The sequence below is a fragment of the Megalobrama amblycephala genome, linkage group LG15 (genome assembly GCF_018812025.1).
Source record: "Megalobrama amblycephala isolate DHTTF-2021 linkage group LG15, ASM1881202v1, whole genome shotgun sequence".
NCBI classification, from domain to species: domain Eukaryota; kingdom Metazoa; phylum Chordata; class Actinopteri; order Cypriniformes; family Xenocyprididae; genus Megalobrama; species Megalobrama amblycephala.
Genome location: NC_063058.1, coordinates 24185617 through 24212408, shown reverse-complemented (window position 1 = coordinate 24212408; position 26792 = coordinate 24185617). Strand labels below are relative to the sequence as shown.

Here is a 26792-nt window from a genome sequence, read left to right as displayed (position 1 = left end):
GCACTAAACTGCGGCGACCCCGTTACGCGCCATAACGCTAAAATTACTCCTCGACTTAATGTACCGCCGGACCGTGAGCAACACCCTCTCCCGTCTCATGGCGCAATCATCTTCACGACAACCTATCAATCTGCTCATCTCCATGATATATCTAGGTTACTGTGATTACAGCGTTACCCCACAGGATGTACATTAGAAGTCGGTAATCTTCTCCGCTGACTGCGGAGTGCAGTGAATCTCCTGTGTGGGCCTCCGAGCGCGAGACCTCGTATTTCTCTTCCCACAGATTGTGTGTGTGTGTGGATTAAATTTATAAACCATACATTTAAAAATAAGTTCATTAGTGTGTGCAATTCACAAGTGCTCAAAAAAGCATTACTCTTGCGAGGCGTTCGTTATAAATGGTGTAAAATTGAAATGGAAAGCAAGGCATTAAGGAATTATATTCCTGTCCTGGGGCGAGCACTTGATTATACTAAGTGTCTGCACGCTCCCATTGTCTTGTTCCTATGTCAACAAATGCATGAATAAAAAGGAAAAATACATCATATGCTGTTCTTGCAGCCGTAAATTGTTTTTATTACTATTCTGCTTTTATTTATTTATTTTTAAGTGTTTCCACAGTATATAAAATGCTTTAATAAAGTGGTGCCGTAAGTGCTGTATATTTTTGCCTCCAGGAATGGCTACTAAACGCATAGATGGATAACGCCGCAGTGCACAATACAATGCTCAAGGCTGAGAGTGGATTATGAATGCAATGTGCTGGATTACTCTGTAAAGATTAATTCATATTGACTTGCTGTAATATACAGGGACATGAAAGGAGAGCATGTGGGCCAACCCAAGCCGGACCGCTTTCATTTTCAGAATGCTTCAGTAAAACATTAAGCAGTCCTCAAATTAGGCCCAAAACAAAGCGACAAGTGATAAATATTAATTTTTTTCAGTTTCTGGTTACTATTTGTGTCACAGTGCAAAACCCAAACCTACATTCATGCATTTGGTAGACGCTCTCATCCAAAGCGAATTTGGGTATTTTATCAGCCCATATATTCCCTGCATAGAAACTGAACCTATGTCATTAGTGTCATTAGCGCAAAAGTCCCTTTAAAGGGATAGTTCACCCAAAAATGAAAATTACACTATGATTTACTCACTCTCAAGCCATCCTAGGTGTAAAGGTGCCCTAGAACCAGTTTTAACAAGATGTAATATAAGTCTAAGGTGTCCCCTGAACGTGTCTGTGAAGTTTCAGCTCAAAATACCCCATAGATTTTTTTATTTATTTTTTTAATTGCCTATTTTGAGCTATAATTATATATGCACCGATTCAGTGCGCGGCCCCTTTAAATCTCGCGCTCCCCCGCCCCCGAGCTCTCGACTGCCTTAACCAGCATAAACAAAGTTCACACAGCCAATATAACCCTCAAAATGGAAGTGTTCGTCATGCATGCTGCATGCATGCATCGATTCCTGTGAGTATAGTATTTATTTGGATGTTTACATTTGATTCTGAATGAGTTTGATGGTGCTCCGTGGCTAAAGCTAACATTACACACTGTTGGAGAGATTTATAAAGAATGAAGTTGTGTTTATGAATTATACAGACTGCAAGTGTTTAATAATGAAAATAGCGACGGCTCTTGTCTCCGTGAATACAGTAAGAAACGATGGTAACTTTATTAACCACATTTAACAGTACATTAGCAACATGCTACCGAAACATTTAGAAAGACAATTTACAAATATCACTAAAAATATCATGGATCATGTCAGTTATTATCGCTCCATCTGCCATTTTTCACTGTTGTTCTTGCTTGCTTACCTAGTCTGATGATTCAGCTGTGCACAGATCCAGACGTTCTGCCCTTGTGTAATGCCTTGAACATGGGCTGGCATATGCAAATATTGGGGGCGTACATATTAATGATCCCGACTGTTACAGTCGGTGTTATGTTGAGATTCGCCTGTTTTTCGGAGGTCTTTTAAACAAATGAGATTTATATAAGAAGGAGGAAGCAATGGAGTTTGAGACTCACTGTATGTCATTTCCATGTACTGAACTCGTTATTCAACTATGCCGAGGTTAATTCAATTTTTCATTTGATGGCACATTTAAAACATGTCCTGGCTCTTCTAAGCTTTATAATAGCAGTGAATGGGGGCCCGATTTTGAAGCAAAAAAAAAAAAAAAGTGCGTCCATTCATCGTAAAAGTAATCCACATGGCTTCGGGGTGTTAATAAAGGCCTTCTGCTGAAAAATCCAGCTAAAACCAGCCTAAGTTGGTTGGCTGGTCTTAGCTGGATTTTTCAGCAGTTCGGTTATAACAATGACAGTATGAATGCTAAGCGAATCAGGACTAAATGTATTGTTTTCTTTTTTCAGACCAAAAGAACCAAGAGAATCGTACTAAAAGTGTGAACGCAGCCAAACAGGGAAATCGTTTTAATCTAACCAAACCTGCCAAGTGTGAACACACCCTTATATTATGCATCAAATATCTTCGGACTACCTGTGAATCTGCTTCATGCAGCATTTTCTCTTTCACTTGTCCTGGGAAACTTGTTGCGTGGCACCTGGTTGGGATGAGTCTGCTGCAAAGAAACCTCAAGAAAATTTCTCTGAAAAAAGCATAAAAAATACTATCAATCACCTCAAAAAAGGAGTAAATGGAAGGTAAACATCCTCCTACTTTAGACACCACAGTGTGGTTAATGTGTGTTTGTGTGTGTGAGAGAGTCACTATGATTGTATGTTTAAACTCACACTGAGACATTCTCAGTGACTGAAGATTCTAGAGTGGTTGATAATTTTCCTTTTCTTTAACTCACACTGTCGAATATCGAAAGTACGATTGCAGTAAAATACAGAGCCGTCACTCAAACAAGCACGTCAATATGTCATCTGTCAATATGGCAACAAAGACACATATGGAACGAGAAAGGCTAGACTTTGCACCCCTAGGAAACTCGCATCTGCTGAGCTACACACACAAACAAATTCACAAAGCACACACACACGCATATGTGCGCAACTTAGGATGGTGGCACTAGTGCTTTTAGAGGACGGGGAGGGATGCAAACGGGCGACACACAAACAAATGCCTCTTTAGCATTCCACACAGCACTTCACTGCAGCGCGTTCGGTTTCCAGGCAGCCTTGCATTATTAATGCAACCGTCTCTCCAGTCTGCCCGCCCCCAGAGCGCAGCAGAAGAGGAGGAGGAGAGGCCACAGCTACACTCCACGACAATGCAGCAAACCTGCACAGAACAGAGAGACAGAATGAGGGTGCAATTACACTTCTATCCCGCAAATGTCACGCTTAAGGCCTGTAATGCTTCAAGAGCGCGTTGGATTACGCGTAAAACCACTGAGTTCGAGCAAAGCCGCCGTAAGTGGGGACACATGTCTCACGTCGGTCGCCGAGGGCGGAAATTAGATCATGATTCTTACTATCAATTAGAGTAAGAATAGGGATTTTTTACGCTTCAGTGTTACGGCGCTGTGCGCAATTCCAGTAGAAAGAAGGATTGGGACTCATTTGGGATGATTTTAGTTGAATTTGTCAAGGAAATTCTCAAAGGGTCTGAAAACCAGGCCAGGACTCATTCACAATACACCAGCAGCTGACATAAAAGTCGACATGTTCTGTGGGGTGATATGCTGTACGCCATTTAAAACTACTTTGGTAAATTCTTTTGTAATTATTATTATGCATGCTGCTTTTATGACTTCATATTAATTAAGAGATTACATGGAATATTTGTCCTTTTAAAAATTAATTAAAATGAGCTAGTTAAAAAAGACTAAATAAAAAAAATAATTAAACAATTAAGCAAAAGCAAATTAAGTTATAAAACAAAATATAAATAAAAATTAAAAATGAAATGGATAAAGATTTTTTTTTTCTCTTAAACTTAACCTAATATTAATTTGAACTTAATCTTGATGTTTTTGTTTAAAGTAAAATAAAACAAATTAATGAAAGTAAAAACAAAAACAAGGCAATAAATTAAAAAACTATTTTTTTTTTCTTCAGAAATTGACTAATAAAAATGATTAAAAATGTAATCATCATGATGTTTAATTTATATCAGGAGGAGGATCACATTTATACGGAAGAGGATTAGGGCCTAGCAATAATAAAAAAATAAAACCATCTCGAGATTAAAGTTGTTAAATTTCGAGAAAAAAACTCGTTAAATTTCAAGAAAAAAGTCGAAATAAAATGTTGAGAATAAACTCATTAAATTATGAGAAAAAACTCGTTAAATTTCAAGAAAAAAGTCGAGATAAAATGTTGAGAATAAACTCGTTAAATTACAAGAAAAAACTCGTAATTCGTAATTTAACAAATTTGTTCTTGTAATTTAACGACTTTTTTCTCATAATTTAATGAGTTTATTCTCAACATTTTATCTCACCTTTTTTCTAGAAATTTAATGACATTTTTCTCATAATTTAATGAATTTGTTCTCGTAATTTAACGACTTTCTCGTAATTTAACAAGTTTATTCTCAACATTTTATCTCGACATTTTATCTCGACATTTTTTCTCGAAATTTAACGAGTTTTTTCTCGTAATTTAATGACTTTATTCTCAACATTTTATCTCGACTTTTTTCTCGAAATTTAACGACTTTTTTCTCGTAAATTAATGACTTTATTCTCAACATTTTATCTCGACTTTTTTCTCGAAATTTAACGACTTTATTCTCAACATTTTATCTCGACTTTTTTCTCGAAATTTAACGACTTTTTTCTCGTAATTTAATGACTTTATTCTCAACATTTTATCTTGACTTTTTTCTCGAAATTTAACGACTTTTTTCTCATAATTTAATGAGTTTATTCTCAACATTTTATCTCGAAATTTTTTCTCGAAATTTAACGAGTTTTTTCTCGTAATTTAATGACTTTATTCTCAACATTTTATCTCGACTTTTTTCTCGAAATTTAACGACTTTTTTCTCGTAAATTAATGACTTTATTCTCAACATTTTATCTCGACTTTTTTCTCGAAATTTAACGACTTTATTCTCAACATTTTATCTCGACTTTTTTCTCGAAATTTAACGAGTTTTTTCTCGTAATTTAATGACTTTATTCTCAACATTTTATCTCGACTTTTTTCTCGAAATTTAACGACTTTTTTCTCGTAATTTAATGACTTTATTCTCAACATTTTATCTCGACTTTTTTCTCGAAATTTAACGACATTTTTCTCATAATTTAACGAGTTTATTCTCAACATTTTATCTCGACATTTTTTCTCGAAATTTAACGACATTTTTCTCATAATTTAATGAATTTGTTCTCGTAATTTAACGACTTTCTCATAATTTAATGACTTTATTCTCAACATTTTATCTCGACATTTTATCTCGACATTTTTCTCGAAATTTAACGACATTTTTCTCATAATTTAATGAGTTTATTCTCAACATTTTATCTCGACATTTTTTCTCGAAATTTAACGAGTTTTTTCTCGTAATTTAATGACTTTATTCTCAACATTTTATCTCGACTTTTTTCTCGAAATTTAACGACTTTTTTCTCGTAATTTAATGACTTTATTCTCAACATTTTATCTCGACTTTTTTCTCGAAATTTAACAACATTTTTCTCATAATTTAACGAGTTTATTCTCAACATTTTATCTCGAAATTTAACAACTTTAATCTCGAGATGGTTTTATTTTTTTTATTATTGCTTGGCCCTAATCCTCTTCTGTACATTTACCATATATTCAAGTGTAAAATAAAATAATTCAAGATGTGTTAACTAAAAACAGGTCTTATCATTTTACACCATTTTACTTCTCAAGTAAGTTATTTTTACTGTAAAAAAAAAAAAAAACACTGATACTGATTAATAAAAATATTGTTTTGCTTTGTAGAACTACTTTATCACAAACAGGGAGAGCAAAAAAAGTGCACAAGGGAACATGCATACTGAGCGCAAGTGGTTTTGTTTACCCTAGAATAAGCAAGAACAAACAGCGATCTGTGACAGTGATGACAGATTCAGGATCAGCCGGAATAAAATTATCCTATGGAACGCAAATGAAGTTGTGTGTTATTCAGAGAATGTTTTTTCAACCAGTCCTCTTAAAGGTAAAAAGTCAAGAGTGTTTTTCTCTTTTTGCCCTCTCTAGGCAATTAACAAAGTGGGATGCCTTTGGCACACCAAAGTCAGTCCGTCTGCACTCTATGAGAGATAAAGATTCCAATTTCATAGACATCATAAAGAAGTCTTTGGCTCGGCAACAAGATTGCCATCGAAATTTCCTTGATTTTGCAGTCACAGTCCGCAGAAATGTTAAGCGTTAACCTCTGCTGGCCCTCATGTGAGCATGTTTTTAAGTCTGCGATGCTGTCCCTTTTTTCTCCTTTACTCTCCCTTCTGTTTTTTTTCAATTCTTGCTTTATCGGAAACTTCATTTCCTATTCAAGGTGGCAGCACAAGTAATGAATTCTCAGTGAGTACAAACGGCGCTGGCTGACCCTCCGGTGACCTCCTGTCGTTAAATGAAACAGTCAGCACTGTGGCGGCTCAGAGGGGTCACGAAGCCACGTCACATTTAACTGCACTGCACACTACAGTACATTCGCTGAAGTCTCTAGAACAGAGTTTACTGTGGTATTGAGCCTGTTCTTTTAAAGCGGGCCTATTATGCCCTTTTGTTTTTGGGCTCTACTGCAATAAGTTCAAAAAACACCTTATTTTCCACTTATTTTACATTGTTGCGGCACCTCTTTTCCCAGTCTGTCAGTAACACTCTGTTTAGTTCCTGTGCCTATGAACAGTGTTGGGGGTAATGCATTACAAGTAATTACAAGTAATATTAAAGTAACGAATTACCTTTAAATTTACCAAAAATATCTGAGTAACTTTTTCAAATAAGTAACGCAAGTTACTCTGATTTCCCATTTATTGAATGACAGCTCTCCTGTTGCCATGTTGAGAGAAATCGGGAGTGCAGAGGTGTTGTGTGCGCTGTGTGAACATGATGGTCATTCTAGAATAGTTCTAGACTAAATGTGAGCATACATTTACTCATTTACTTCTCCTGCATCTTATTCTTCTGCAATCCAGAATGGCAGCACAGCTAAAAGTCTTGTGTGTTTAAACAGCTCCCTCTACTGTACAGGCGTGAATTTGCATTTCCTCCAGCCTGAGGCTTATTCATTTCACTTTTGAGAAAAAGTAACGTAAAAGTAATGTAACGCATTACTTTCCATAAAAAGTAACTAAGTAACACAATTAGTTACTTTTTTCGAGTAACGCACAATTACATTTAAAAGTAACTTTCCCCAACACTGCCTATGAAGCCCCTCCTTCTGAAAAGCACAATGTGCTCTGATTGGTCGGCTGGAGCAGTGTGTTGTGATTGGTCAGCACATTTCGGAAATGTCATGCCCCTTACCATAACCGCGTTGGATCAGGAGTGGAAAAAACCACATCTCACTACACTACTAACGCAACTCAACCAGGCCACGCCCCTTTATTGCGCATGCCTTGGGCGGGAATTATTTAAATGAGGAATATTGTGACGTGTTCCTGGAAACTCAAGACTACAATTGAGGCATTTCAGGGAGTTCAAACAGTGCGCACTAATATAGAGAGTGTGACTTTGCAACTTTGCAGACCTTTTTCATGCTCAAGCAGCAACATTACACACTAAAGAAAGTTGAAAAATGTAAATGTAAAATAGCATAACAGGTCCTCTTTAAGATAAACAAAGCAAGCTATCTGACAGTTTTCCTCTACAGAATAGACTTTCCTGTTATTTTATGAGGCGATGATGACCTCAGGAAGTAGCACCTTGTCAAATTGTCACTTCAAATATGGTGATGGCCTTTCATAGGTCATGTGTTGCAGAAGTGCACTTCCCACTGCTGTGGTGTTCAGGACTGAACCGGGACACGTCACTGCCACTGAATCAAAGAGAGTCTCGATACACAGACACCTTGAAGCTTGAATCAAAACGTCTGCAGATCCTCATGTACATTGGAGTTCTGAAGAAGTAAAGTTTAATTTTAGAAACTTCAGAAACTTTGCTGCAATTCAGTGCTGTTATTGTGAACAGAAACTAAAACAATTAAGAATCATTTTTGTTCAATGAAATGAAGCTGAAATGAATATACTAACACAACTCAACCAGGCCTCGTCCCCTTTATTTTGCATATGCCTAGGGCAGGAATTTTTTTTTAAATGAGGAATATTGTGACATGTTCATTCCTCTCAAGATTAAAGTCGAGGCATTTCAGGGAGTTGAGAAACAGTGCTTGGTAATTTAGAGAATAACTCCCTTTGGAGTGACTTTGTGCTTGCTAACCTTGAGACCTGTTTTATGCCCAAACTGCAACATTAAAGAAAGTTGAAAATGTAAAAAAGCATAATAGATCCTCTTTAATAAGGCCTAAAAATGTGGTGGTGATGTGCGCTTATCTCCTAAATATGATCATTATGACATGACTTGAAGGCAGCATTAGTTCAGAAGCTAATAGCACTGATATTAGTGTGTTTCTGATTATGATTTGGCTTGCAAATCTTTTAGTTATTCTGAGAAAGAAAGAACAATGTTTGCAAAACAATTGCATACACTACCTTCAAAAGCCTGCTGTTAAATTATGAAATAATTTCAGATTTTTAAAAGAAAAGCAAAAAAAAAAAAAAAAAAAAAAAATCAGAAATAAACTTTATATAATTCTTGTCAATATTATATATAATTCTTTCCAGAACGATTAACTAACAGATGTTGTTGGTTGTGATTTTAAGTTGCAATTCCAATAAATAATTTATAATAATATTTAATAATAAAAACTGGAATATAAAAAATTTAATGTTTTATTATATATTAAATATATTACCAAATAATAATTGTAACTTTATTTCTTGTAATTGTGACTCACAATGTGACATTAGGTAACACTTTTTTTAAATAGTCCACTTTAGACATTCTACTAACTATAACTTTGCAACTACATGTCATTAGAGTATTAGTAGATGTTCTGCTTAATATCTGTTAACACTTTATTTTGACGGTCCCTAAACAGTCATTCCAACTATAACTTTGCAACTACATGTCAACTACAAGTTATTAGAGTATTAGTAGATTTTCTGCTTAATATCTGCTAACACTTTATTTCGATGGTCCATAAACAGACATTCTACACACTATAACTTTGCAACTACATGTCATATACCAGTCATTAGTGTATTAGTAGACTGTCTGCTTAATATCTGCTAACACTATTTTAATGGTCCATCAACAGACCATTCAATACTAACTACAAGTAACTTTGCAACTACATGTCATATACCAGTCATTAGTGTATTAGTAGACTTTCTGCTTAATATCTGCTAACATTATTTTAATGGTCCTCCAACAGACCATTCAATAATAACTACAAGTAACTTTGCAACTACATGTCAAATACCAGTCATTAGTGTATTAGTAGACTGTCTGCTTAATATCTGCTAACATTATTTTAATGGTCCTCCAACAGACCATTCAATAATAACAACAAGTAACTTTGCAACTACATGTCAACTACAAGTCATTAGAGTATTAGTAGACTTTCTGCTTAATATCTGCTAACATTATTTTAATGGTCCTCCAACAGACCATTCAATAACAACTACAAGTATGACTACAAGTAACAATAACAACTACAAGTATAACAACTACATGTCAAATACCAGTCATTAGAGTATTAGTAGATGTTCTGCTTAATATCAAAGACTATAGAATAACACAAGACGTGTCACTCGTATTGTTTTGAATGGGAGAAAGTGTAACGCGCAATATGGCGGAATAAGTCCCGCCTTCTAAATAAGAGCCAATCGCCGACTGGTAAAGTCATCGTGTCACTTCAGCGGCCGTTAGAATCACCGGTTTCTATAGAAACAGTCAAACACGCGCCTCTGAAGAGACGCGCATTTAGGTCTGCGCATGCGCATTAGCTTAATCCAGCCTGAAAAATACAGTTTTTTGTCATGATTCGAGCGTTTAGAAACTAAATTTATGAGCCAGTTGTTGTTAGATTTCATTGGTGATTTCAAATATGAAATGTAATCGTAAGGTTGGCGAACAGTTTTGGAGAATTTGATGTTTCCCCATTCAAAGTGATTGCATGATGCCCAGGATGCCCGAGAGGCATTTCAAAGATGGCCGCCAAGTGAAATGACTTGTCTTAAAGTGACTTTGTTAATATCTGCTAACACTTTATTTTGATGGTCCCTAAACAGACATTCTAACTATAACTTTATAACTTTGCAACTATATGTCAGCTACAAGTCATTAGAGTATTAGTAGACTTTCCGCTTAATATCTGCTAACACTATTTTAATGGTCCCCCAACAGACCATTCAATACTAACTACAAGTAACTTTGCAACTACATGTCAGCTACAAGTCATTAGAGTATTAGTAGACTTTCTGCTTAATATATGCTAACATTACTTTAATGGTCCTCCAACAGACCATTCAATAACAACTACAAGTAACTTTGCAACTACATGTCAAATACCAGTCATTAGTGTATTAGTAGATGTTCTACTTAATATCTGTAACACTTTCTTTTGATGGTCCCTAAACAGACATTCTAATATAACTTTGCAACTAATGTCACTACAAGTCATTAGACTATTATGACTTTCCGTTAATATCTGCAACACTATTTTAATGGTCATCACAGACCATTCAATACTAACTACAAGTAACTTTGCAACTACATGTCATATACCAGTCATTAGTGTATTAGTAGACTTTCTGCTTAATATCTGCTAACATTATTTTAATGGTCCTCCAACAGACCATTCAATAATAACTACAAGTAACTTTGCAACTACATGTCAAATACCAGTCATTAGTGTATTAGTAGACTGTCTGCTTAATATCTGCTAACATTATTTTAATGGTCCTCCAACAGACCATTCAATAATAACTACAAGTAATTTTGCAACTACATGTCAAATACCAGTATTAGTGTATTAGTACAGTGGTTCTCAAACCTGTCCTGGGGACCCCCACCACTGCACATTTTGCAGTCACCCTCATCTAACAAACCTGTTCAAGTCATAGTAATTAGAGAGACTGCAAGAGTTGAAATGGGTGTGTTAGATGAGGGAGACTGCAAAATTGCAGTGGTGGGGGGTCCCCAGGACAGGTTTGAGAACCACTGTATTAGTAGACTGCTGCTTAATATCTGCTAACATTATTTTAATGGTCCTCCAACAGACCATTCAATAACAACTACAAGTATGACTACAAGTAACAATAACAACTACAAGTATAACAACTACATGTCAAATACCAGTCATTAGAGTATTAGTAGATGTTCTGCTTAATATCAAAGACTATAGAATAACACAAGACGTGTCACTCGTATTGTTTTGAATGGGAGAAAGTGTAACGCGCAATATGGCGGAATAAGTCCCGCCTTCTAAATAAGAGCCAATCGCCGACTGGTAAAGTCATCGTGTCACTTCAGCGGCCGTTAGAATCACCGGTTTCTATAGAAACAGTCAAACACGCGCCTCTGAAGAGACGCGCATTTAGGTCTGCGCATGCGCATTAGCTTAATCCAGCCTGAAAATACAGTTTTTTGTCATGATTCGAGCGTTTAGAAACTAAATTTATGAGCCAGTTGTTGTTAGATTTCATTGGTGATTTCAAATATGAAATGTAATCGTAAGGTTGGCGAACAGTTTTGGAGAATTTGATGTTTCCCCATTCAAAGTGATTGCATGATGCCCAGGATGCCCGAGAGGCATTTCAAAGATGGCCGCCAAGTGAAATGACTTGTCTTAAAGTGACTTTGTTAATATCTGCTAACACTTTATTTTGATGGTCCCTAAACAGACATTCTAACTATAACTTTATAACTTTGCAACTATATGTCAGCTACAAGTCATTAGAGTATTAGTAGACTTTCCGCTTAATATCTGCTAACACTATTTTAATGGTCCCCCAACAGACCATTCAATACTAACTACAAGTAACTTTGCAACTACATGTCAGCTACAAGTCATTAGAGTATTAGTAGACTTTCTGCTTAATATATGCTAACATTACTTTAATGGTCCTCCAACAGACCATTCAATAACAACTACAAGTAACTTTGCAACTACATGTCAAATACCAGTCATTAGAGTATTAGTAGATGTTCTGCTTAATATCTGCTAACACTTTATTTTGATGGTCCCTAAACAGACATTCTAACTATAACTTTGCAACTACATGTCAACTACAAGTCATTAGAGTATTAGAAGACTTTCCGCTTAATATCTGCTAACACTATTTTAATGGTCCCCCAACTTAACATTCAATACTAACTACAAGTAACTTTGCAACTACATGTAAACTACCAGTCATTAGAGTATTAGTAGACTTTCTGCTTAATATCTGCTAACACTTTATTTTGATGGTCCCTCAACAGACATTCTACTATAAGTAACTTTGCAAGTACATGTCAACTTATTGTACTATCCCTAAACCTAACCCTAACCTGATCTAATGAGAGTTAGTTGACATGTATTTGCAAAGTTACTTATAGTTAGTACAATGTCTAAATTCTCAATGGTACTCAAAGCAACTGCAAACTAACATCAGCTCGGCGCTAACTCTGCCGTTCATCTCATGAGTGGCCTGCCGACCTAATGCTTCCCAGACTTCCCTCACGTCTGCGATAAGTTGTAGATTTTAACTCCCGCCGGCGAGCCAGCGAGGAGCACGTTCTCTGATTGCTCCAGTGGAGTTGGCGGTGTGCGGCTGCTGTAATGAACCCGCTAATGGCTAAATCTTCTCATCAGTCTAATTGCAGAAAGACAATACCCACTGATGGCATGTGCAGATTAAACGTTCCCGCGTTCTCCAGCAAATTTTGTTAAGTGGGGGGAAAAAACACAGTGAGAGCAATTAGAAACAAGAAGGACGGAATTAAATGCACAACTGAATTAAACTCATGGTGGATTTGTGGAGCCACACCAATGAATAATCAGGCTTTCATAATTCATACTGCAGAGATAAAAATGACTGGTTTACGAATTCAGATTGAGCCTCTCGGCCACAATTGCATTATGTTATAAGCATCTTCCGAGAGGCGAGGATATGACCGCGGCCGATCAGAAGTGTCGTCACGTATTTACGACGCCCTCATTCTACTTGTTTGGGGTTATTTGTTTGCCAGCCACCTACATTTTTATCTGTGTGCACCACATAATGCTTTGTCAGTAATCAAATTTCATTTCACACTCCAGTGCTATAGTCCAGGATAATTAGTCAGAAGAATTTTATGTCCCTACTTGTAAAAAAAGGCAAATTCGTTGTTTTTTCCTGGATGGTGGGCAGCTGAAGACATCCTTGACTCTTGGCGGGTCTGAATCATTGCTCATTTCAATTAGATTCATAAATGCTTATGACATACATATCAACACGGCAAGCTTCTGAAGTGGCTTTTCCCAGAGACCGGGCACTCAGAATAAAGACAGGATAAGACAACTTTTAATTATTTCTCTCCTGTCTTATTCACATAAAAACTGCTCTAGCAATTTGCATGTTTATAGCAAGAATCTGAGTGATTTGATTTGTTTTATTGTATCTTCTTTTCTACCCATTTATTTCTCGCATCTTCTCTCATTATGAGACTTCACATCAAGGTCCAGCTTCATACAAACGTTCTATTTTGTTCTTTTGAAGGATTTTGATTCATCCTAGAATAATTCAGTTACCTAAAATATAAAATATAACTAAAACAGTTCATCTATTGATTCTGTTCAACAAAAGGATCAGTTCATTCGTTCTTTGACCCTCTTTGTAGGTGGCAGCACCAAGTGATTCTTTTTGTCTATTTTGAATGAGTCATTGTTTTTGAACAAATGAGTTGAGTGAGTTCGTTCTAGGACCAAATCAAATCTTTTAGTAAAAAGCTCACCAAAAATGTAAAGTTTTGTCATCAATTACCTTGTAATTGTCGTTCTAACCCTTTATGATGTTCTTTTTTTCTGTAAAACACAAAAGAAGTTGAATAATGACCATAAATGTAACTTATTATTCACTTTAAATATGACAAAGGATATTCTTTATGTCAAATCAGATCATGGAAATTAACAAGAATGAGTCATTTACTAAAAAAGGGTTCAAAAATAATGATTAATTTCATAACATAAAAATTATGTCAAACCTCTGAAATATTTGATTTGAGATCATGGAAATGAACAAGAATGATTCATTGACTAAAAAGATTTGTTCAAAATCACTAATTAGTTTTGTAATCATAAATTATGTCACACCTGTGGGATATTTTATTTAATATTAAGGAAATGAACAAGAATGATTCATTCAAAAAGCTTTTTTTTTTTTTTTTTTTTTTACAGTAATTAAAAATTATGTCAAATTTGTGTGCCATATTTGATTTGAGATCATGTAACCTTTCATTTAAGGAAAATAGTTGAAAGTGGGGGGAAACTTAAATTATGAAATAAATGTTTTTCTCCAAAACACGATCCATTTACTTAAATTATTTGTTCAAAAAATGGATTTGATTCATAATCAAAGCTGGTGCTTCTTCTCTTCATTATTTTAAACCTGTGCCATATTTTTGTGTTGGTTTTGAGATTCAAAATGTTCAGTTCAAAACTTAGACATTTCAGAGCAAATAATTATGTCAAAATTGTCCCAAAATTATTTGAAGTCATGAAAATGAAGAATAATTCAGTTACCTAAAATATAACTAAAACAGTTTCTAAATAATAATAATAATAAAAAAAACAACTGCCAAAGATCATGGAAATGACTCAAGAATGACTCATTCAGATTTGTTCAAATGTAAATATGAATGGGAATATACAAGATATTTTACTCATAAGAATTTCTAGGGGTGCCAAATTGTGGCCAACATGTATTGGAGAAAAACATTTATTTCATAATGTTTCCCCCACTTTCAACTTTCAGTTAAAATGTTGTGAATCTTTTGAATGAAAGATCTAACATATTTATTTTCACATCCACCTTTGTGTTCAAAGACAATGATACATTTCATAAACAAAAAAGTGTCAAAACTGTGAACTACTGGAGTTGAGATAATGGAAATGAACAAGAACTCATTCAGATTAGTTCAAAAACACAAACTTGTTTTGTAATCAAAAAAATATGCCAATCCTGCAACATTTTTTATTTAAAATTAAGGCAATTAACATAAATTATTCTTTAAAAAAAAACTTATTTGTTTTGTAATTAGACTCTGCCATATTTCATATGCGTTCATGAAAATCAAAAAGAATTATTCAGTCACTTAAAGATTAAAAATGATGTCAACTCTTTGGTATAATTGATTTGAAATCATGGAAATAATCAAGGATGATTCATTCATCCACCACTAGTTGATCACCTCAGGCAATCACACAAGTAATACTGTCTCTTCACACACACACACACACACACAAAACCCCCGTCCTGTCTGTGTTTATTAGTACTGACAGTTCCAGCACATTGCTTAGGGTCGGCTCATTTTCAAGGTTTTACAAGGTATTTTCAACACTTATTCTTGGTCCTGGCTGAGCTGAACTCCAACTGTGCACATGTCAAAGCCTCGGTTATAGCAGTCATTAGCCTAAAAATAAAAAAAATTAAAAAATCCCAATCTAACTGTAAAGCTTTACTATACCTCTAAAACACTTTTCTGTTCATTCAAAGAACCCTTTTGTAGGGGAGCCATCAAAAGACCAATAGGCTGTCCAAGAACAACTGCGAAGTCATGAAGAAAGACAGTTCTCAACTTCTATTCCATCTCATTGTCTGTGTTTCTCATCCGTAATGTCATTCCCACTGAGTACATTTTCTGGCTTATCTGTTCTCAATGTATTCACCTGCTTCTTTCTGTTAGCATATGAAAGCTTTCTGTTTGCTTTTGATGTCTCGCAGCCTTGTAATTATCAGACGGTTTGACATGTTCCAGGTACAGAACATTTCAAAAACACTGTAATCGAGGTTCATCGGAAAATCGCAGGGTGCATTAAAGCTCTACAAATTAAATAATGGTTTGCTTTAAAATGGGCAAAATACACTATATAGAAACGGCAATGAGAGATAAACAGTTCCGGGAATCAGAAAGTATAAAATTATTCTAATATTTAATATTTTACCTTAGTTTGACACAGGAACTGCCATATGAAGAAGGTTCTTGAAAGCAGAAGGTTTTCAAAAATTTTGATGCCATGGAACTCCAAATCTCATTGTTAGGGACTCCTTTCCTAATATATATATATATATATATATATATATATATATATATATATATATATATATATATATATATATATATATGACGTGACGTGACGGGTCATTTTTTTTGTCCAAAGTCCTTAATAATAATAAAAAACAAAGATATGACATCCAAAGTATGTAAGGTAGTACAACTGGATCTCTTTTATTGAATCCAAAAGGTTTTAATTATATTTTGCTACATATAAAGGTATTTTAAAGATTTTGAAATGTCAAAGGGTCATTCGGTTTAACCATCCAAATACCAATACAGCCATTTCATTTGAGATTAAAATATCTTAAAATGTAGTAAATGTATATATTTTTTTATTCTGGCATGATTTTATAACATCATATATCAACATAGTGCAAAATGGTATTAAAATTATGTGTAGAAGTCGTTGCTTTGTTATGAGAAAGAATGTCCGGAAAAATGAATTTTATTGATGTCATTTGGAGTAACCAATATAAAGGGACCATTTTGGATCAAGTCATGTGGTCAATATCATGTGACAGGATGTGACATCATTCAGACACCTGCAAACGACCACATGGTCGTGAAACAAAGTAACTAACTCTCTTTTAACTTAAAAATTCATGTTTTCACTTGCTTATATGCATGTCCCGAAACATCAGGTCATTCGGTACAACTGCATGGAACTTGTTTTATAGCAGTTGTACCAAATGACCTGATGTAATATTTTAAAAACTTGTACAAAATATAAAATGTTTGATTGTCTTTTTGCTAGCTAGCTAGATATCAGTCTGTTAGCATTGTTTGAAAATATCGTTATTTGGTATAACCAAAAGTGTCAAACCAAAATTTTGGTTGAACCGAATGACTTTTTTGACAAATTTTGTCCATCTTGTAAATAAATTACAAAAGCGTACACACACACATTATAAAATTAGTATTACATAGAAAATGGATAATATTTTCATGAATAAAAACTCATTTATTCACTGCAGGAAAATACATATATAAATAGATGTAAATATTATCTAGAAAATATTTAGCTACTTTTCATTCAATTATGTTCTACATACAATTTAAAGTAATACATAAAACTATATGGCTGTCAAACAGAACAAAATAATTGTGATTACTTACATGATTTGCAAACAGTATTTAGAATGAAACAGAATGAAATTATTTATTATTAGTAGTAACAATAATAAAATAACAATTTATATATTATTATTAATATAATAATAATAATTATTATTATTATTATTATTATTAATCAAACTATTAATACATTTTATAATTACAGTAATAATTATAAAATGTTAAAAAATTACCATATTTGTGTGGCCCCCTGGAAAGCTGTAGAAGTAATATGTTTTATATATATATATATATATATATATATATATATATAAAAACAAAAAAACTACTAAAAAGTAATTTTAAAATATTTTCTATTTTTTTTTTTATTATGACCCCTTCAATGATTCTGCCAATTCTGAGTGATTCATATAAAATGCAGTGATATACAGGCAGTTTCACTGTGTAAAAGATGCACTTTGAGCATATACTAACACTGGACACCTCCTCTTCTGGACTCTGACCCTCGGGCGTAAGGCTACATCGGTCACACTCTCACCCGTCCCCTCAGAGGAACACTTCCTCTCACAGATCTCTGAGCGATGCGCTTTGGCAGTTTTATTAAGTGGACTCTGATTAACAACACTTAGTGAACTGAAATGTATCACTGCATTAAAGGCGGGAACGGGCCTAAATGAGTTTATGGGGTGTGTGTCTGAAGAATGGCTCGTTTTACTAGAGCAACAACAGAATCAGTCGAAGGCGTAGGTAGTTAACACCCAGAAGATCTTGTGATGGATTTTTCCTAAAGATCAGTGTGATAAATGACACTTTCCTGGGAAAGTACAAAGGAACATTAGCTTGATATTAATGTGCGGAGACACACGGAGGACACTGACTGAAAGTACAAAGGAAAGAGTTTTAAAATATAAAACGAAGGTTCCTGTGTGATCTCGGCTACAGCCTTTGTACTAGGGCACATCAGCGGCCTATTTAGTCATAATAAAAGTTTCTTTTTGAGCATGACAATGAGTTAAGAAGTTTAAAATGGAACAAGATGAGATTGTAATGGTATCAAATGATAGCACAATAGCAAAAGATTGTCGCCTATACTTCAAACAGTCAGAAATGTCCTGAAATCACCCTTTTGAGATGAAATATTGGCAGGACACTCCATCAAGTTTAGCGATGTTGCAAAGTGTGTTCTTCGATTCACATTACAGACCATAATCAGAGCAATTCAACGACTTTATGATGTCATAAGGAGACCACATTCTCCTTCACATTTTCTGATTGGATGTTTGTTATGTTTTGCTCAATAGCTCAATCGGATGCATATAATTGCATTTTTTTAACAGCACAGAACACAATTGACCGAGTGACCGAGATAACATTATATTCTGACATGCCCTTTATTATCATCACAAAATTATGAAGAAAAATAGAAAGTAACATTTCCGCTATTAGGTCCTGATTGGCCCAGTTAAAAGAGGAAAAAAATCAAAATGGATTCAAGTTAATCACTGATTGTTGCAGTATTTAAAAAAAAAAGGGGGAAAAAAAGAAAAATGCCTTCATAATCTATAAGCAAAATGACTTGCTGAAGTGTTATTTTACATACTATTATAACATTTATCTTTAATTTGAATTAGCTTTAATTTTTTATTTTCAGTTTTATTTTAGTTTTTTATTTTAACTTTTGCTTTATTAGCTTTTTATATATATATATATATATATATATATATATATATATATATATATATAAAGTTCTTAAAGTTAATTTATTTTAGTATTTAGGGGTCCAAGCACCAAAACCCTATTATGCTGGGACCCTATTGTACTTATTTTCACCTGTCACACACCTATCTAACACTAGGTCGTGCTATAATACGGCAATTTGTATTTTGGATCATAACTTTGGAACCCTAAGGGGCACAAAAAAACAAAAAAAATCCCCCTGAATCTTTGAGTCAATCCATACAAAATGTGTATCTCCGATTTCTGCCTTAAAAAATTTCCTGCCATTTTGGATTTTTGTAGAAACCTACTTTTTCAAACTCTTCCTAGGCCGCTGGTCCAATCTTAACCAAAATAGGCACAGCACCCAGGATGGTGCTGGCAAAACATTATCAAAATAACTTTGATTTGTCAAAGCATTGCAAAATGAAAGAGTTAGTTCACCCAAAAATGAAAATTGTGTCATTTATTACTCACTCTCATGTCGTTCCAAACCCGTAAGACCTTCGTTCATCTTCAGAACACAAATTAAGATATTTTTGATGAAATCCGATGGCTCAGTGAGGCCTCTATTGAGAGCAAAGCCATTCAAACTCTCAAGATCCATAAAGCTACTAAAAATATATTTGAAACAGTTCATGTGAGTTCAGTGGTTCTATCTTAACATCATAAAGCGACGAAAATACTATTTGTGCACCAAAAAAACAAAATAACGACTTTTCAACAATATCTATATGGGCTGATTTCAAAACAATGCTTCAAAGCTTTATGAATCAAATCAGTGAATCGGAGCGCCAAATACACGTGATTTCAGCAGTTTAGCCCATACAGATAGTTGAAAAGTCGTTATTTTAATTTTTTTGGCACACAAAAAGTATTCTTGTTGCTTTACAATATTAAAGGTGCCATCGAACGTTTTTTTACAAGATGTAATATAAGTCTAATGTGTCCCCTGAATGTGTCTGTGAAGTGTCAGCTCAAAATACCCCATAGATTTTTTTTAATTAATTTTTTTAACTGCCTATTTTGGGGCATAATTAGAAATGCGCCGATTCAGGTTGCGGCCCCTTTAAATGCTCACGCTCCCCGCCCATGGAGCTTGCGCTTGCCTTAAACAGTGCATAAACAAAGTTTACACTGCTAAAATAACCCTCAAAATGGATCTTTACAAGATGTTCGTCATGCATACTGCATGCATGCGTCGGATTATGTGAGTATTGTATTTATTTGGATGTTCACATTTGATTCTGAATGAGTTTGATAGTGCTCCGTGGCTAATGGCTAATGCTACACTGTTGGAGAGATTTATAAAGAATGAAGTTGTGTTTATGAATTATAAAGTCTGCAAGTGTTTAATAATGAAAATAGCGACGGCTCGTCTCCGTGAATACAGTAAGAAATGATGGTAACTTTAACCACATTTAACAGTACATTAGCAACATGCTAACGAAACATTTAGAAAGACAGTTTACAAATATCACTAAAAATATCATGTAATCATGGATCATGTTAGTATTATGTATTATGTATTAGTATTTGTTATGTAACAGTCGGTGTTATGTTGAGATTCGCCTGTTCTTCGGAGGTCTTTTAAACAAATGAGATTTATATAAGAAAGAGGAAACAATGGAGTTTGAGACTCACTGTATGTCATTTCCATGTACTGAACTCTTGTTATTCAACTATGCCAAGATATATTCAATTTTTAATTCTAGGGCACCTTTAAGATAGAACTGTATTCACATGAACTGTTTCAAATATGTTTTTAGCACCTTTATGGACTTAATAACATCACTGCTCTGAGTTTTCTGATACGTAATATTTCAACATCATGTGTAAAACTGGCAAATAAGTTAGCGTCTTTAGTTTAAATCACACTAAAAAAATTGCAACTTTTTTGTTTTTGTTGTTCTAATAGCAAAATGAGTTCCTTTCCAACAGCCACCATTTTGAGTATTGTGATTTCTCTCATGTACTGGTCTGTTCCCCTTATAATAAAGGTCTTTGCTTGAAAACCCAACATTTGCTCAGTGATTTGGAGATTAAAAATTAATTTAATTTAAATACCATGTAAGCTTGCGATGAAATCTTCGGTGATGAAAAAAGGAAACTGGTTCGCCGTCTCGCTGGTGGGAATTGGTGTTTGGCAGAGGCTCATGGTAGCTGATGAGTCTGCTGCTTTCCAGAAGTTGTCAGGTGCTGTCACAACCAGCTTCAGTCCCTCACGTCATGTCGGGTTTGATGGCGTTACAGGGTCTAATAAACATATGGTGTCACATGAAATGGCAGTAAACAGAAAGTAAGCTGCCCATTGGCAGAGCGGTGGTTGCAAAAACACAAGTATTTTAGATGACATTGTAGGATAACATGGACAAAACTTGTTAGGTAGCGATAATCTATAGATTGCTGCAGCTGTGATGTCAAAACCCAGAAGAATAATTCGCCTTCCCTTTTCCCTTTTCCTATATTTATATATATATTTATATTATATATATTATGCCTATTATGCCCCTTTTTACAAGATGTAATATAAGTCTCAGGCATCCCAAGAATGTGTCTGTGAAGTTTCAGCTCAAAATACCCCATGGATTTTTTTATTATACCATGTTTTAATTGCCTATTTTTGGGTGGGAGAAAAAATGCACTGATTTGGTGTGTGTACCTTTAAATGCAAATGAGCTTGTGCTCCCTGCCCCCAAGCTCACACTGAGGCATAAACAATACAGGATAACCTCACACAGTAAATATAACTCTCAAAATGGATCATTACAAACTGTTCATGATGCAGCATATCAGATCACGTAGGTATGGCACGTATTTTGTGGATGTTTGCTAACATTCGATTCTGAATGAGTTTGATAGCTTGCTGCACGGCTAACGTGGCACTGTTGGAGAGACTCAATAATAGTGACGATGTGTCTATGAATGAAGCGTTTTTTGGGTTAAAAACAAAAAGAACGACATGGCTCTGGTCTCTGTGAATACAGTAAGAAACAATGGTAACTTTAGCCACATTTAACAGTACATTAGCAACGTGCTAACGAAACACATACAGAAAGACAATTTGCAAACATAACGAAATATATATGAAATTGGATCATGAACAGTTGGTATCGATCCATCTCCACAAATAAAATTACACCACTGCGTCCATAGTGGCTCAGATGCCAGGAGTTCATGGAGACTCATATGTTTACTATTGTAGCCGTTAACAGATCAGTGATTAATGTTTACATAGCTATATCACAAGTTCAGGGACGGTCGTTTTCGTTGTCCTGCAGAGTTTTGCTCTGACACAACTCACCTTTGTTCACTTAGCTTTAGTAATCCTGAAGACATTCAAATGTGTTTGATAAATGTTGTAGCTAAACTGTGCAGGACAGGACCAGTGTTACTGGTACACCGTTGTCACTTGCGAAAACAAAATGGCGGCACTGAGGGTGGAAACATACAGATTAAGGGGGTAATATTATAATAAGATCCCCTTCCTACGTCACAAGGGGAGTGAAATCTGAATAGCTCGTATTTTCGCAAGCTTGCAGAGAAAGGCTTACCAAAACAAAGTTACTGGGTTGTCCTTTTTCACATTTTCCGGGTTAGTGGATGCACCGGGGACCTGATTATAACACTTAAACATGGAAAAAGTCAGATTTTCATGATACAACCCCTTTAAAATAAACGTAACAGCTTAAAATTCACTTTGCTAAGGCATCCAAGTATTGTCAAGTTATGTTTACGTAGATCTTATTTTACTCATATTAATAAACACCAATATATTTCCCATAGGAAAATCTTGAGGGAACCAGTGGTCTTCTGGGTTTTGATTTCATGACTACTGAAATACCCACCTTTCAAACCAAAGTTCAATGCTGCTGAGAAGTGTAAGTAAGCCAGTTCCTGGTGTATTATGGAGATTCCAACCTTTCTTACCTTTGAAAAAGCCAATTAAAAAGGTTGGGCCAAAGCCCGGCATGAAATTTCAGATGCAAGATGGTGAAATTGACATAAGGGCAAAAAAAAAAAAAAAAAAAAACTATAAAAGTCATGTTTTCCTATGAATTATTAGTTGTTGTGCAGTGCAATCTTGTCAACAAATTATTGACAAAAATGTTTGTTAACGAAGGGCTTTTTGCTTGTCGGCGTTAACAAAGATGAGACAAAAACGTGGCAATATTTTACGAAGAGGATTAGGGCCAAGCAATAATAAAAAAATAAAACCATCTCGAGATTAAAGTTGTTAAATTTCGAGAAAAAACTCGTTAAATTTCGAGAAAAAAGTCGAAATAAAATGTTGAGAATAAACTCATTAAATTACGAGAAAAAACTCATTAAATTTCAAGAAAAAAGTCGAGATAAAATGTTGAGAATAAACTCGTTAAATTACGAGAAAAAAATCGTTAAATTTCAAGAAAAATGTCGAGATAAAATGTTGAGAATAAACTCGTTAAATTACGAGAAAAAACTCGTTAAATTTCAAGAAAAAAGTCGAACTCGTTAAATTTCGAGAAAAAAGTCGAGATAAAATGTTGAGAATAAACTCGTTAAATTACGAGAAAAAACTTGTTAAATTTCAAGAAAAAAGTCGAGATAAAATGTTGAGAATAAACTCATTAAATTACGAGAAAAAACTCGTTAAATTTCGAGAAAAAAGTCGAGATAAAATGTTGAGAATAAACTCGTTAAATTACGAGAAAAAACTCGTTACATTTCGAGAAAAAGTCGAGATAAAATGTTGAGAATAAAGTCATTAAATTACGAGAAAAAAGTCGCTAGATTATGAGAATAAATTCGTTAAATATTTATTTCACCGGTAATCTTGAATTTGAACGCCTGTACACTGTGCATGAGAGGGGTGTGATCAGCGCGCACGCGAGCTTGATTGACACTGCTAAGACACTCCTCCTGGCTCTGATTGGTTGTTGAAATCTTACCGGGAGTGGTGTATTTCTGCAAATGGCAATAGGACCACTGGGAGGAGCCAGAGGAGCTTGATTTTTTCACAGATTATCTGTCTCATATTCTACTGTCAGGACATAATGTCAGGTTTAACAAATATGTAAAAAATATTTTTTTACAAAAGTTACCTACAGCAGCTTTAATCTTGAGATGGTTTTATTTTTTTTATTATTGCTTGGCCCTAATCCTCTTCCGTAATATTTAAATGCTTTTAAATATTACAAGAAAAAAACAGGACTGCAAGACATTGACAATAAACAGAGCAGCCTAAAGGGACATGGTGATGGAAAAAATATAGATTGGAGGAAAAAATTTTCAATGCCTTTGATTTTTTTTTTGTGTTTACGTTAATGTTTACGTTACCCCAAAAAACTCTGCGTTTACTTGCATTGAAATCATTGAGATTCTCCTATACCTCATATTATTTCCATCTCCAGTTTTGCATTATATCCTATCTACGCAAAATTTCTTGGGGAAATGCAAAAGTTTTGCAATTTTTTCTTCTACCTAATTCCCCCCACCCCGCCCCCCGCCTGTTAACTCCTATGTGAATCTGCAAGTAAGTTTTGTTAAGGATTTATCCCAATGGCTCCGGGTGTTCAAGAAAAACAGAACGTTTTTTGAGGCATAGTATGTGCTAAATCTAAACAGCACTTGAAATAATTCATCTCAAAAACAAACCTATCTTGGGTGAAAAAGAGAACAGCCCCTCCATAACAGCTGTTAAGCCACCATTTCTCACATTTTCAGCAACGGTTCCGGGCTGAGATTGCAGTCATTTCTCACAGTCTATAAAACACACGCACACTCTCACTCGCAAACACACACACACATAAACTCAAAGTCGTGAGCTAAAATGGAGAGCCACATGTGCGGCACACGCTGTGCCCAGTCCTTGTTCTCTTTGACAGAAAGGTCTTTTCCAGGTCGGACGTTCATGCATGCCCGCTTCAAAGCGCTGGGTGCAAAGGGGACACCTGGTGCTCCTGACGCCCTGCCAAACGGCCCCAAATGAGGGGCTCAGCTGTTACAATGTCATGGGATTATTTCAACCAAGCCCGCTGCTTGGCCCACACGCTGAAATGAACACACACGCTCATGTACTTGCTCAAACAACTCATAATTCTCTTACAGGTACATCACCGCAGCAAGATATGATTGATGGGTGGAGCTGAACTAGATGGCCAGGAAACTCAAAGTCATTGGTCCGTGAGCAGTTTGCCGGATTGGTTTGAGACAGGGTTATTATCGTCAACTAAAACTATTAAAAACATATCTGTTAATTGAAATAAAAATCTGAAATAAAATAAAACAAAATTAAATAAAATAAATAAATAAATAAATAAAATAAAAAATTAAAATAAAATAAGTATTAGTTGGAAAACTGAATGAAAATTAGAAATGCTGCCTTGGCAATAAACTGAAATAAGTTCTGAAAATAATGTTCTTTGAAGAAAAAAATGATAAAGAATATAATAATGACAAAAATTATGGTTCAAAAAATAGAGGAAAAAAACAAATAAAACAACAAAAGCCCATAGCGAAATTATTAAAAATGAAAGCTAATTTAAAATATTAATAAAACTATAATTAAAAAAAAAAAAAAAAAAAAAAAATATATATATATATATATATACACATATAGTGTATGTGTATATATATATATATACACATACACTGTAAAAAATGACCGTGATTTTAACAGTAAAAGACTGTAAAAATGGCAATTGGTTTACAGAAAGTTTCCGTTCTATATACGGTGAATAACTGTAATAGATCTAACGGTACATTTAATGTAATTTTACGGTAAAATACCATTAAATTCAGTTTTTGGAAGTGAAAAATAACAATTCATTGTAAAATTTACAGTGAAAAACCGTAAATTGACATTCCCACAATTCCCTGCGTGACACTTCACATTTGATATATTTTCGTTGAAATAACTCTGTTTCTTCTTAGTTTTTCTTAGCATTAGGGTTTTATGTTACACAAACATTTTTAAAATTCACATGTTACCAAAGTGTGTGTGTGAATGACTAGTAACACTTTAACATTAAAGCAACTGACCGTTCACAAATACCCGCCCTGTTTTGTTACTGTTGCAACATCCGACAACAACATTTTTATCCCATTACTATTCATAATGCCATGCCATTCTCACGTTCACAAATGTTCTCACGCAGTCACATACCTCATATTTCACCTCAAGATGCTGTTGCTGTCTCTTTGGTAAAATACATCATGGAGCAAAGAGGACACTGACAACGTGTCGACAGACAAGACAGAGCAGGTTACTTTTGATATGAAACAAAAGATTTTGTCATTTTTAAAGAAATTTAAACTATAAATACCGTTTTGTGGCTCTTTAATGTGTCGTGACAGATCACTGTAGTGCCTCAGTTAAAGCGGCTTGTGAACCGATCATCTCTTCCTACTAGTTCATTTATAGCACCACACTGTAAAAAATGAATGTGATTTTAACGGTAAAATACGTTAGAATATGAAAGAATTGTTCATTCCTTTTACTATTAATATTAGTTATGGCCCATCCGCTGTCAGAATCACATAGGCTACATATCTAATGCGTTCGTTTCTTTCCAGCTGTGTTCAACTTCAAAGCATCAAAGGACAAGGTCACTTTCAAAGTTTTCCGAATTGAATACATGGCATCTTTGTTTTATGACGGAGGAGCCCAAACTCCAGAATCTCCTTATCGTTCTTCTTTCAGGATGGCTAACGTCCTGGAGCTTCAAAAGCGAGCAAGCATGTCGCGCG

At 34.7% G+C, this 26792-nt stretch overlaps 2 long non-coding RNA genes across 2 annotated transcripts in view; both read right to left on the bottom strand.

Moving 5' to 3' along the window:
- LOC125247696 overlaps positions 1–3519 on the bottom strand; it is a 49797-nt gene extending 46278 nt beyond the window's left edge. The window contains exon 1 of the long non-coding RNA XR_007180150.1: positions 2518–3519. This is a non-coding gene — a long non-coding RNA (uncharacterized LOC125247696). The remainder of the gene's footprint in view (positions 1–2517) is intronic.
- Positions 3520–21056: 17537 nt separating this feature from the next.
- Positions 21057–26792, bottom strand: part of LOC125247742 — a 106385-nt gene continuing 100649 nt past the window's right edge. The window contains exon 4 of the long non-coding RNA XR_007180170.1: positions 21057–21317. This is a non-coding gene — a long non-coding RNA (uncharacterized LOC125247742). The remainder of the gene's footprint in view (positions 21318–26792) is intronic.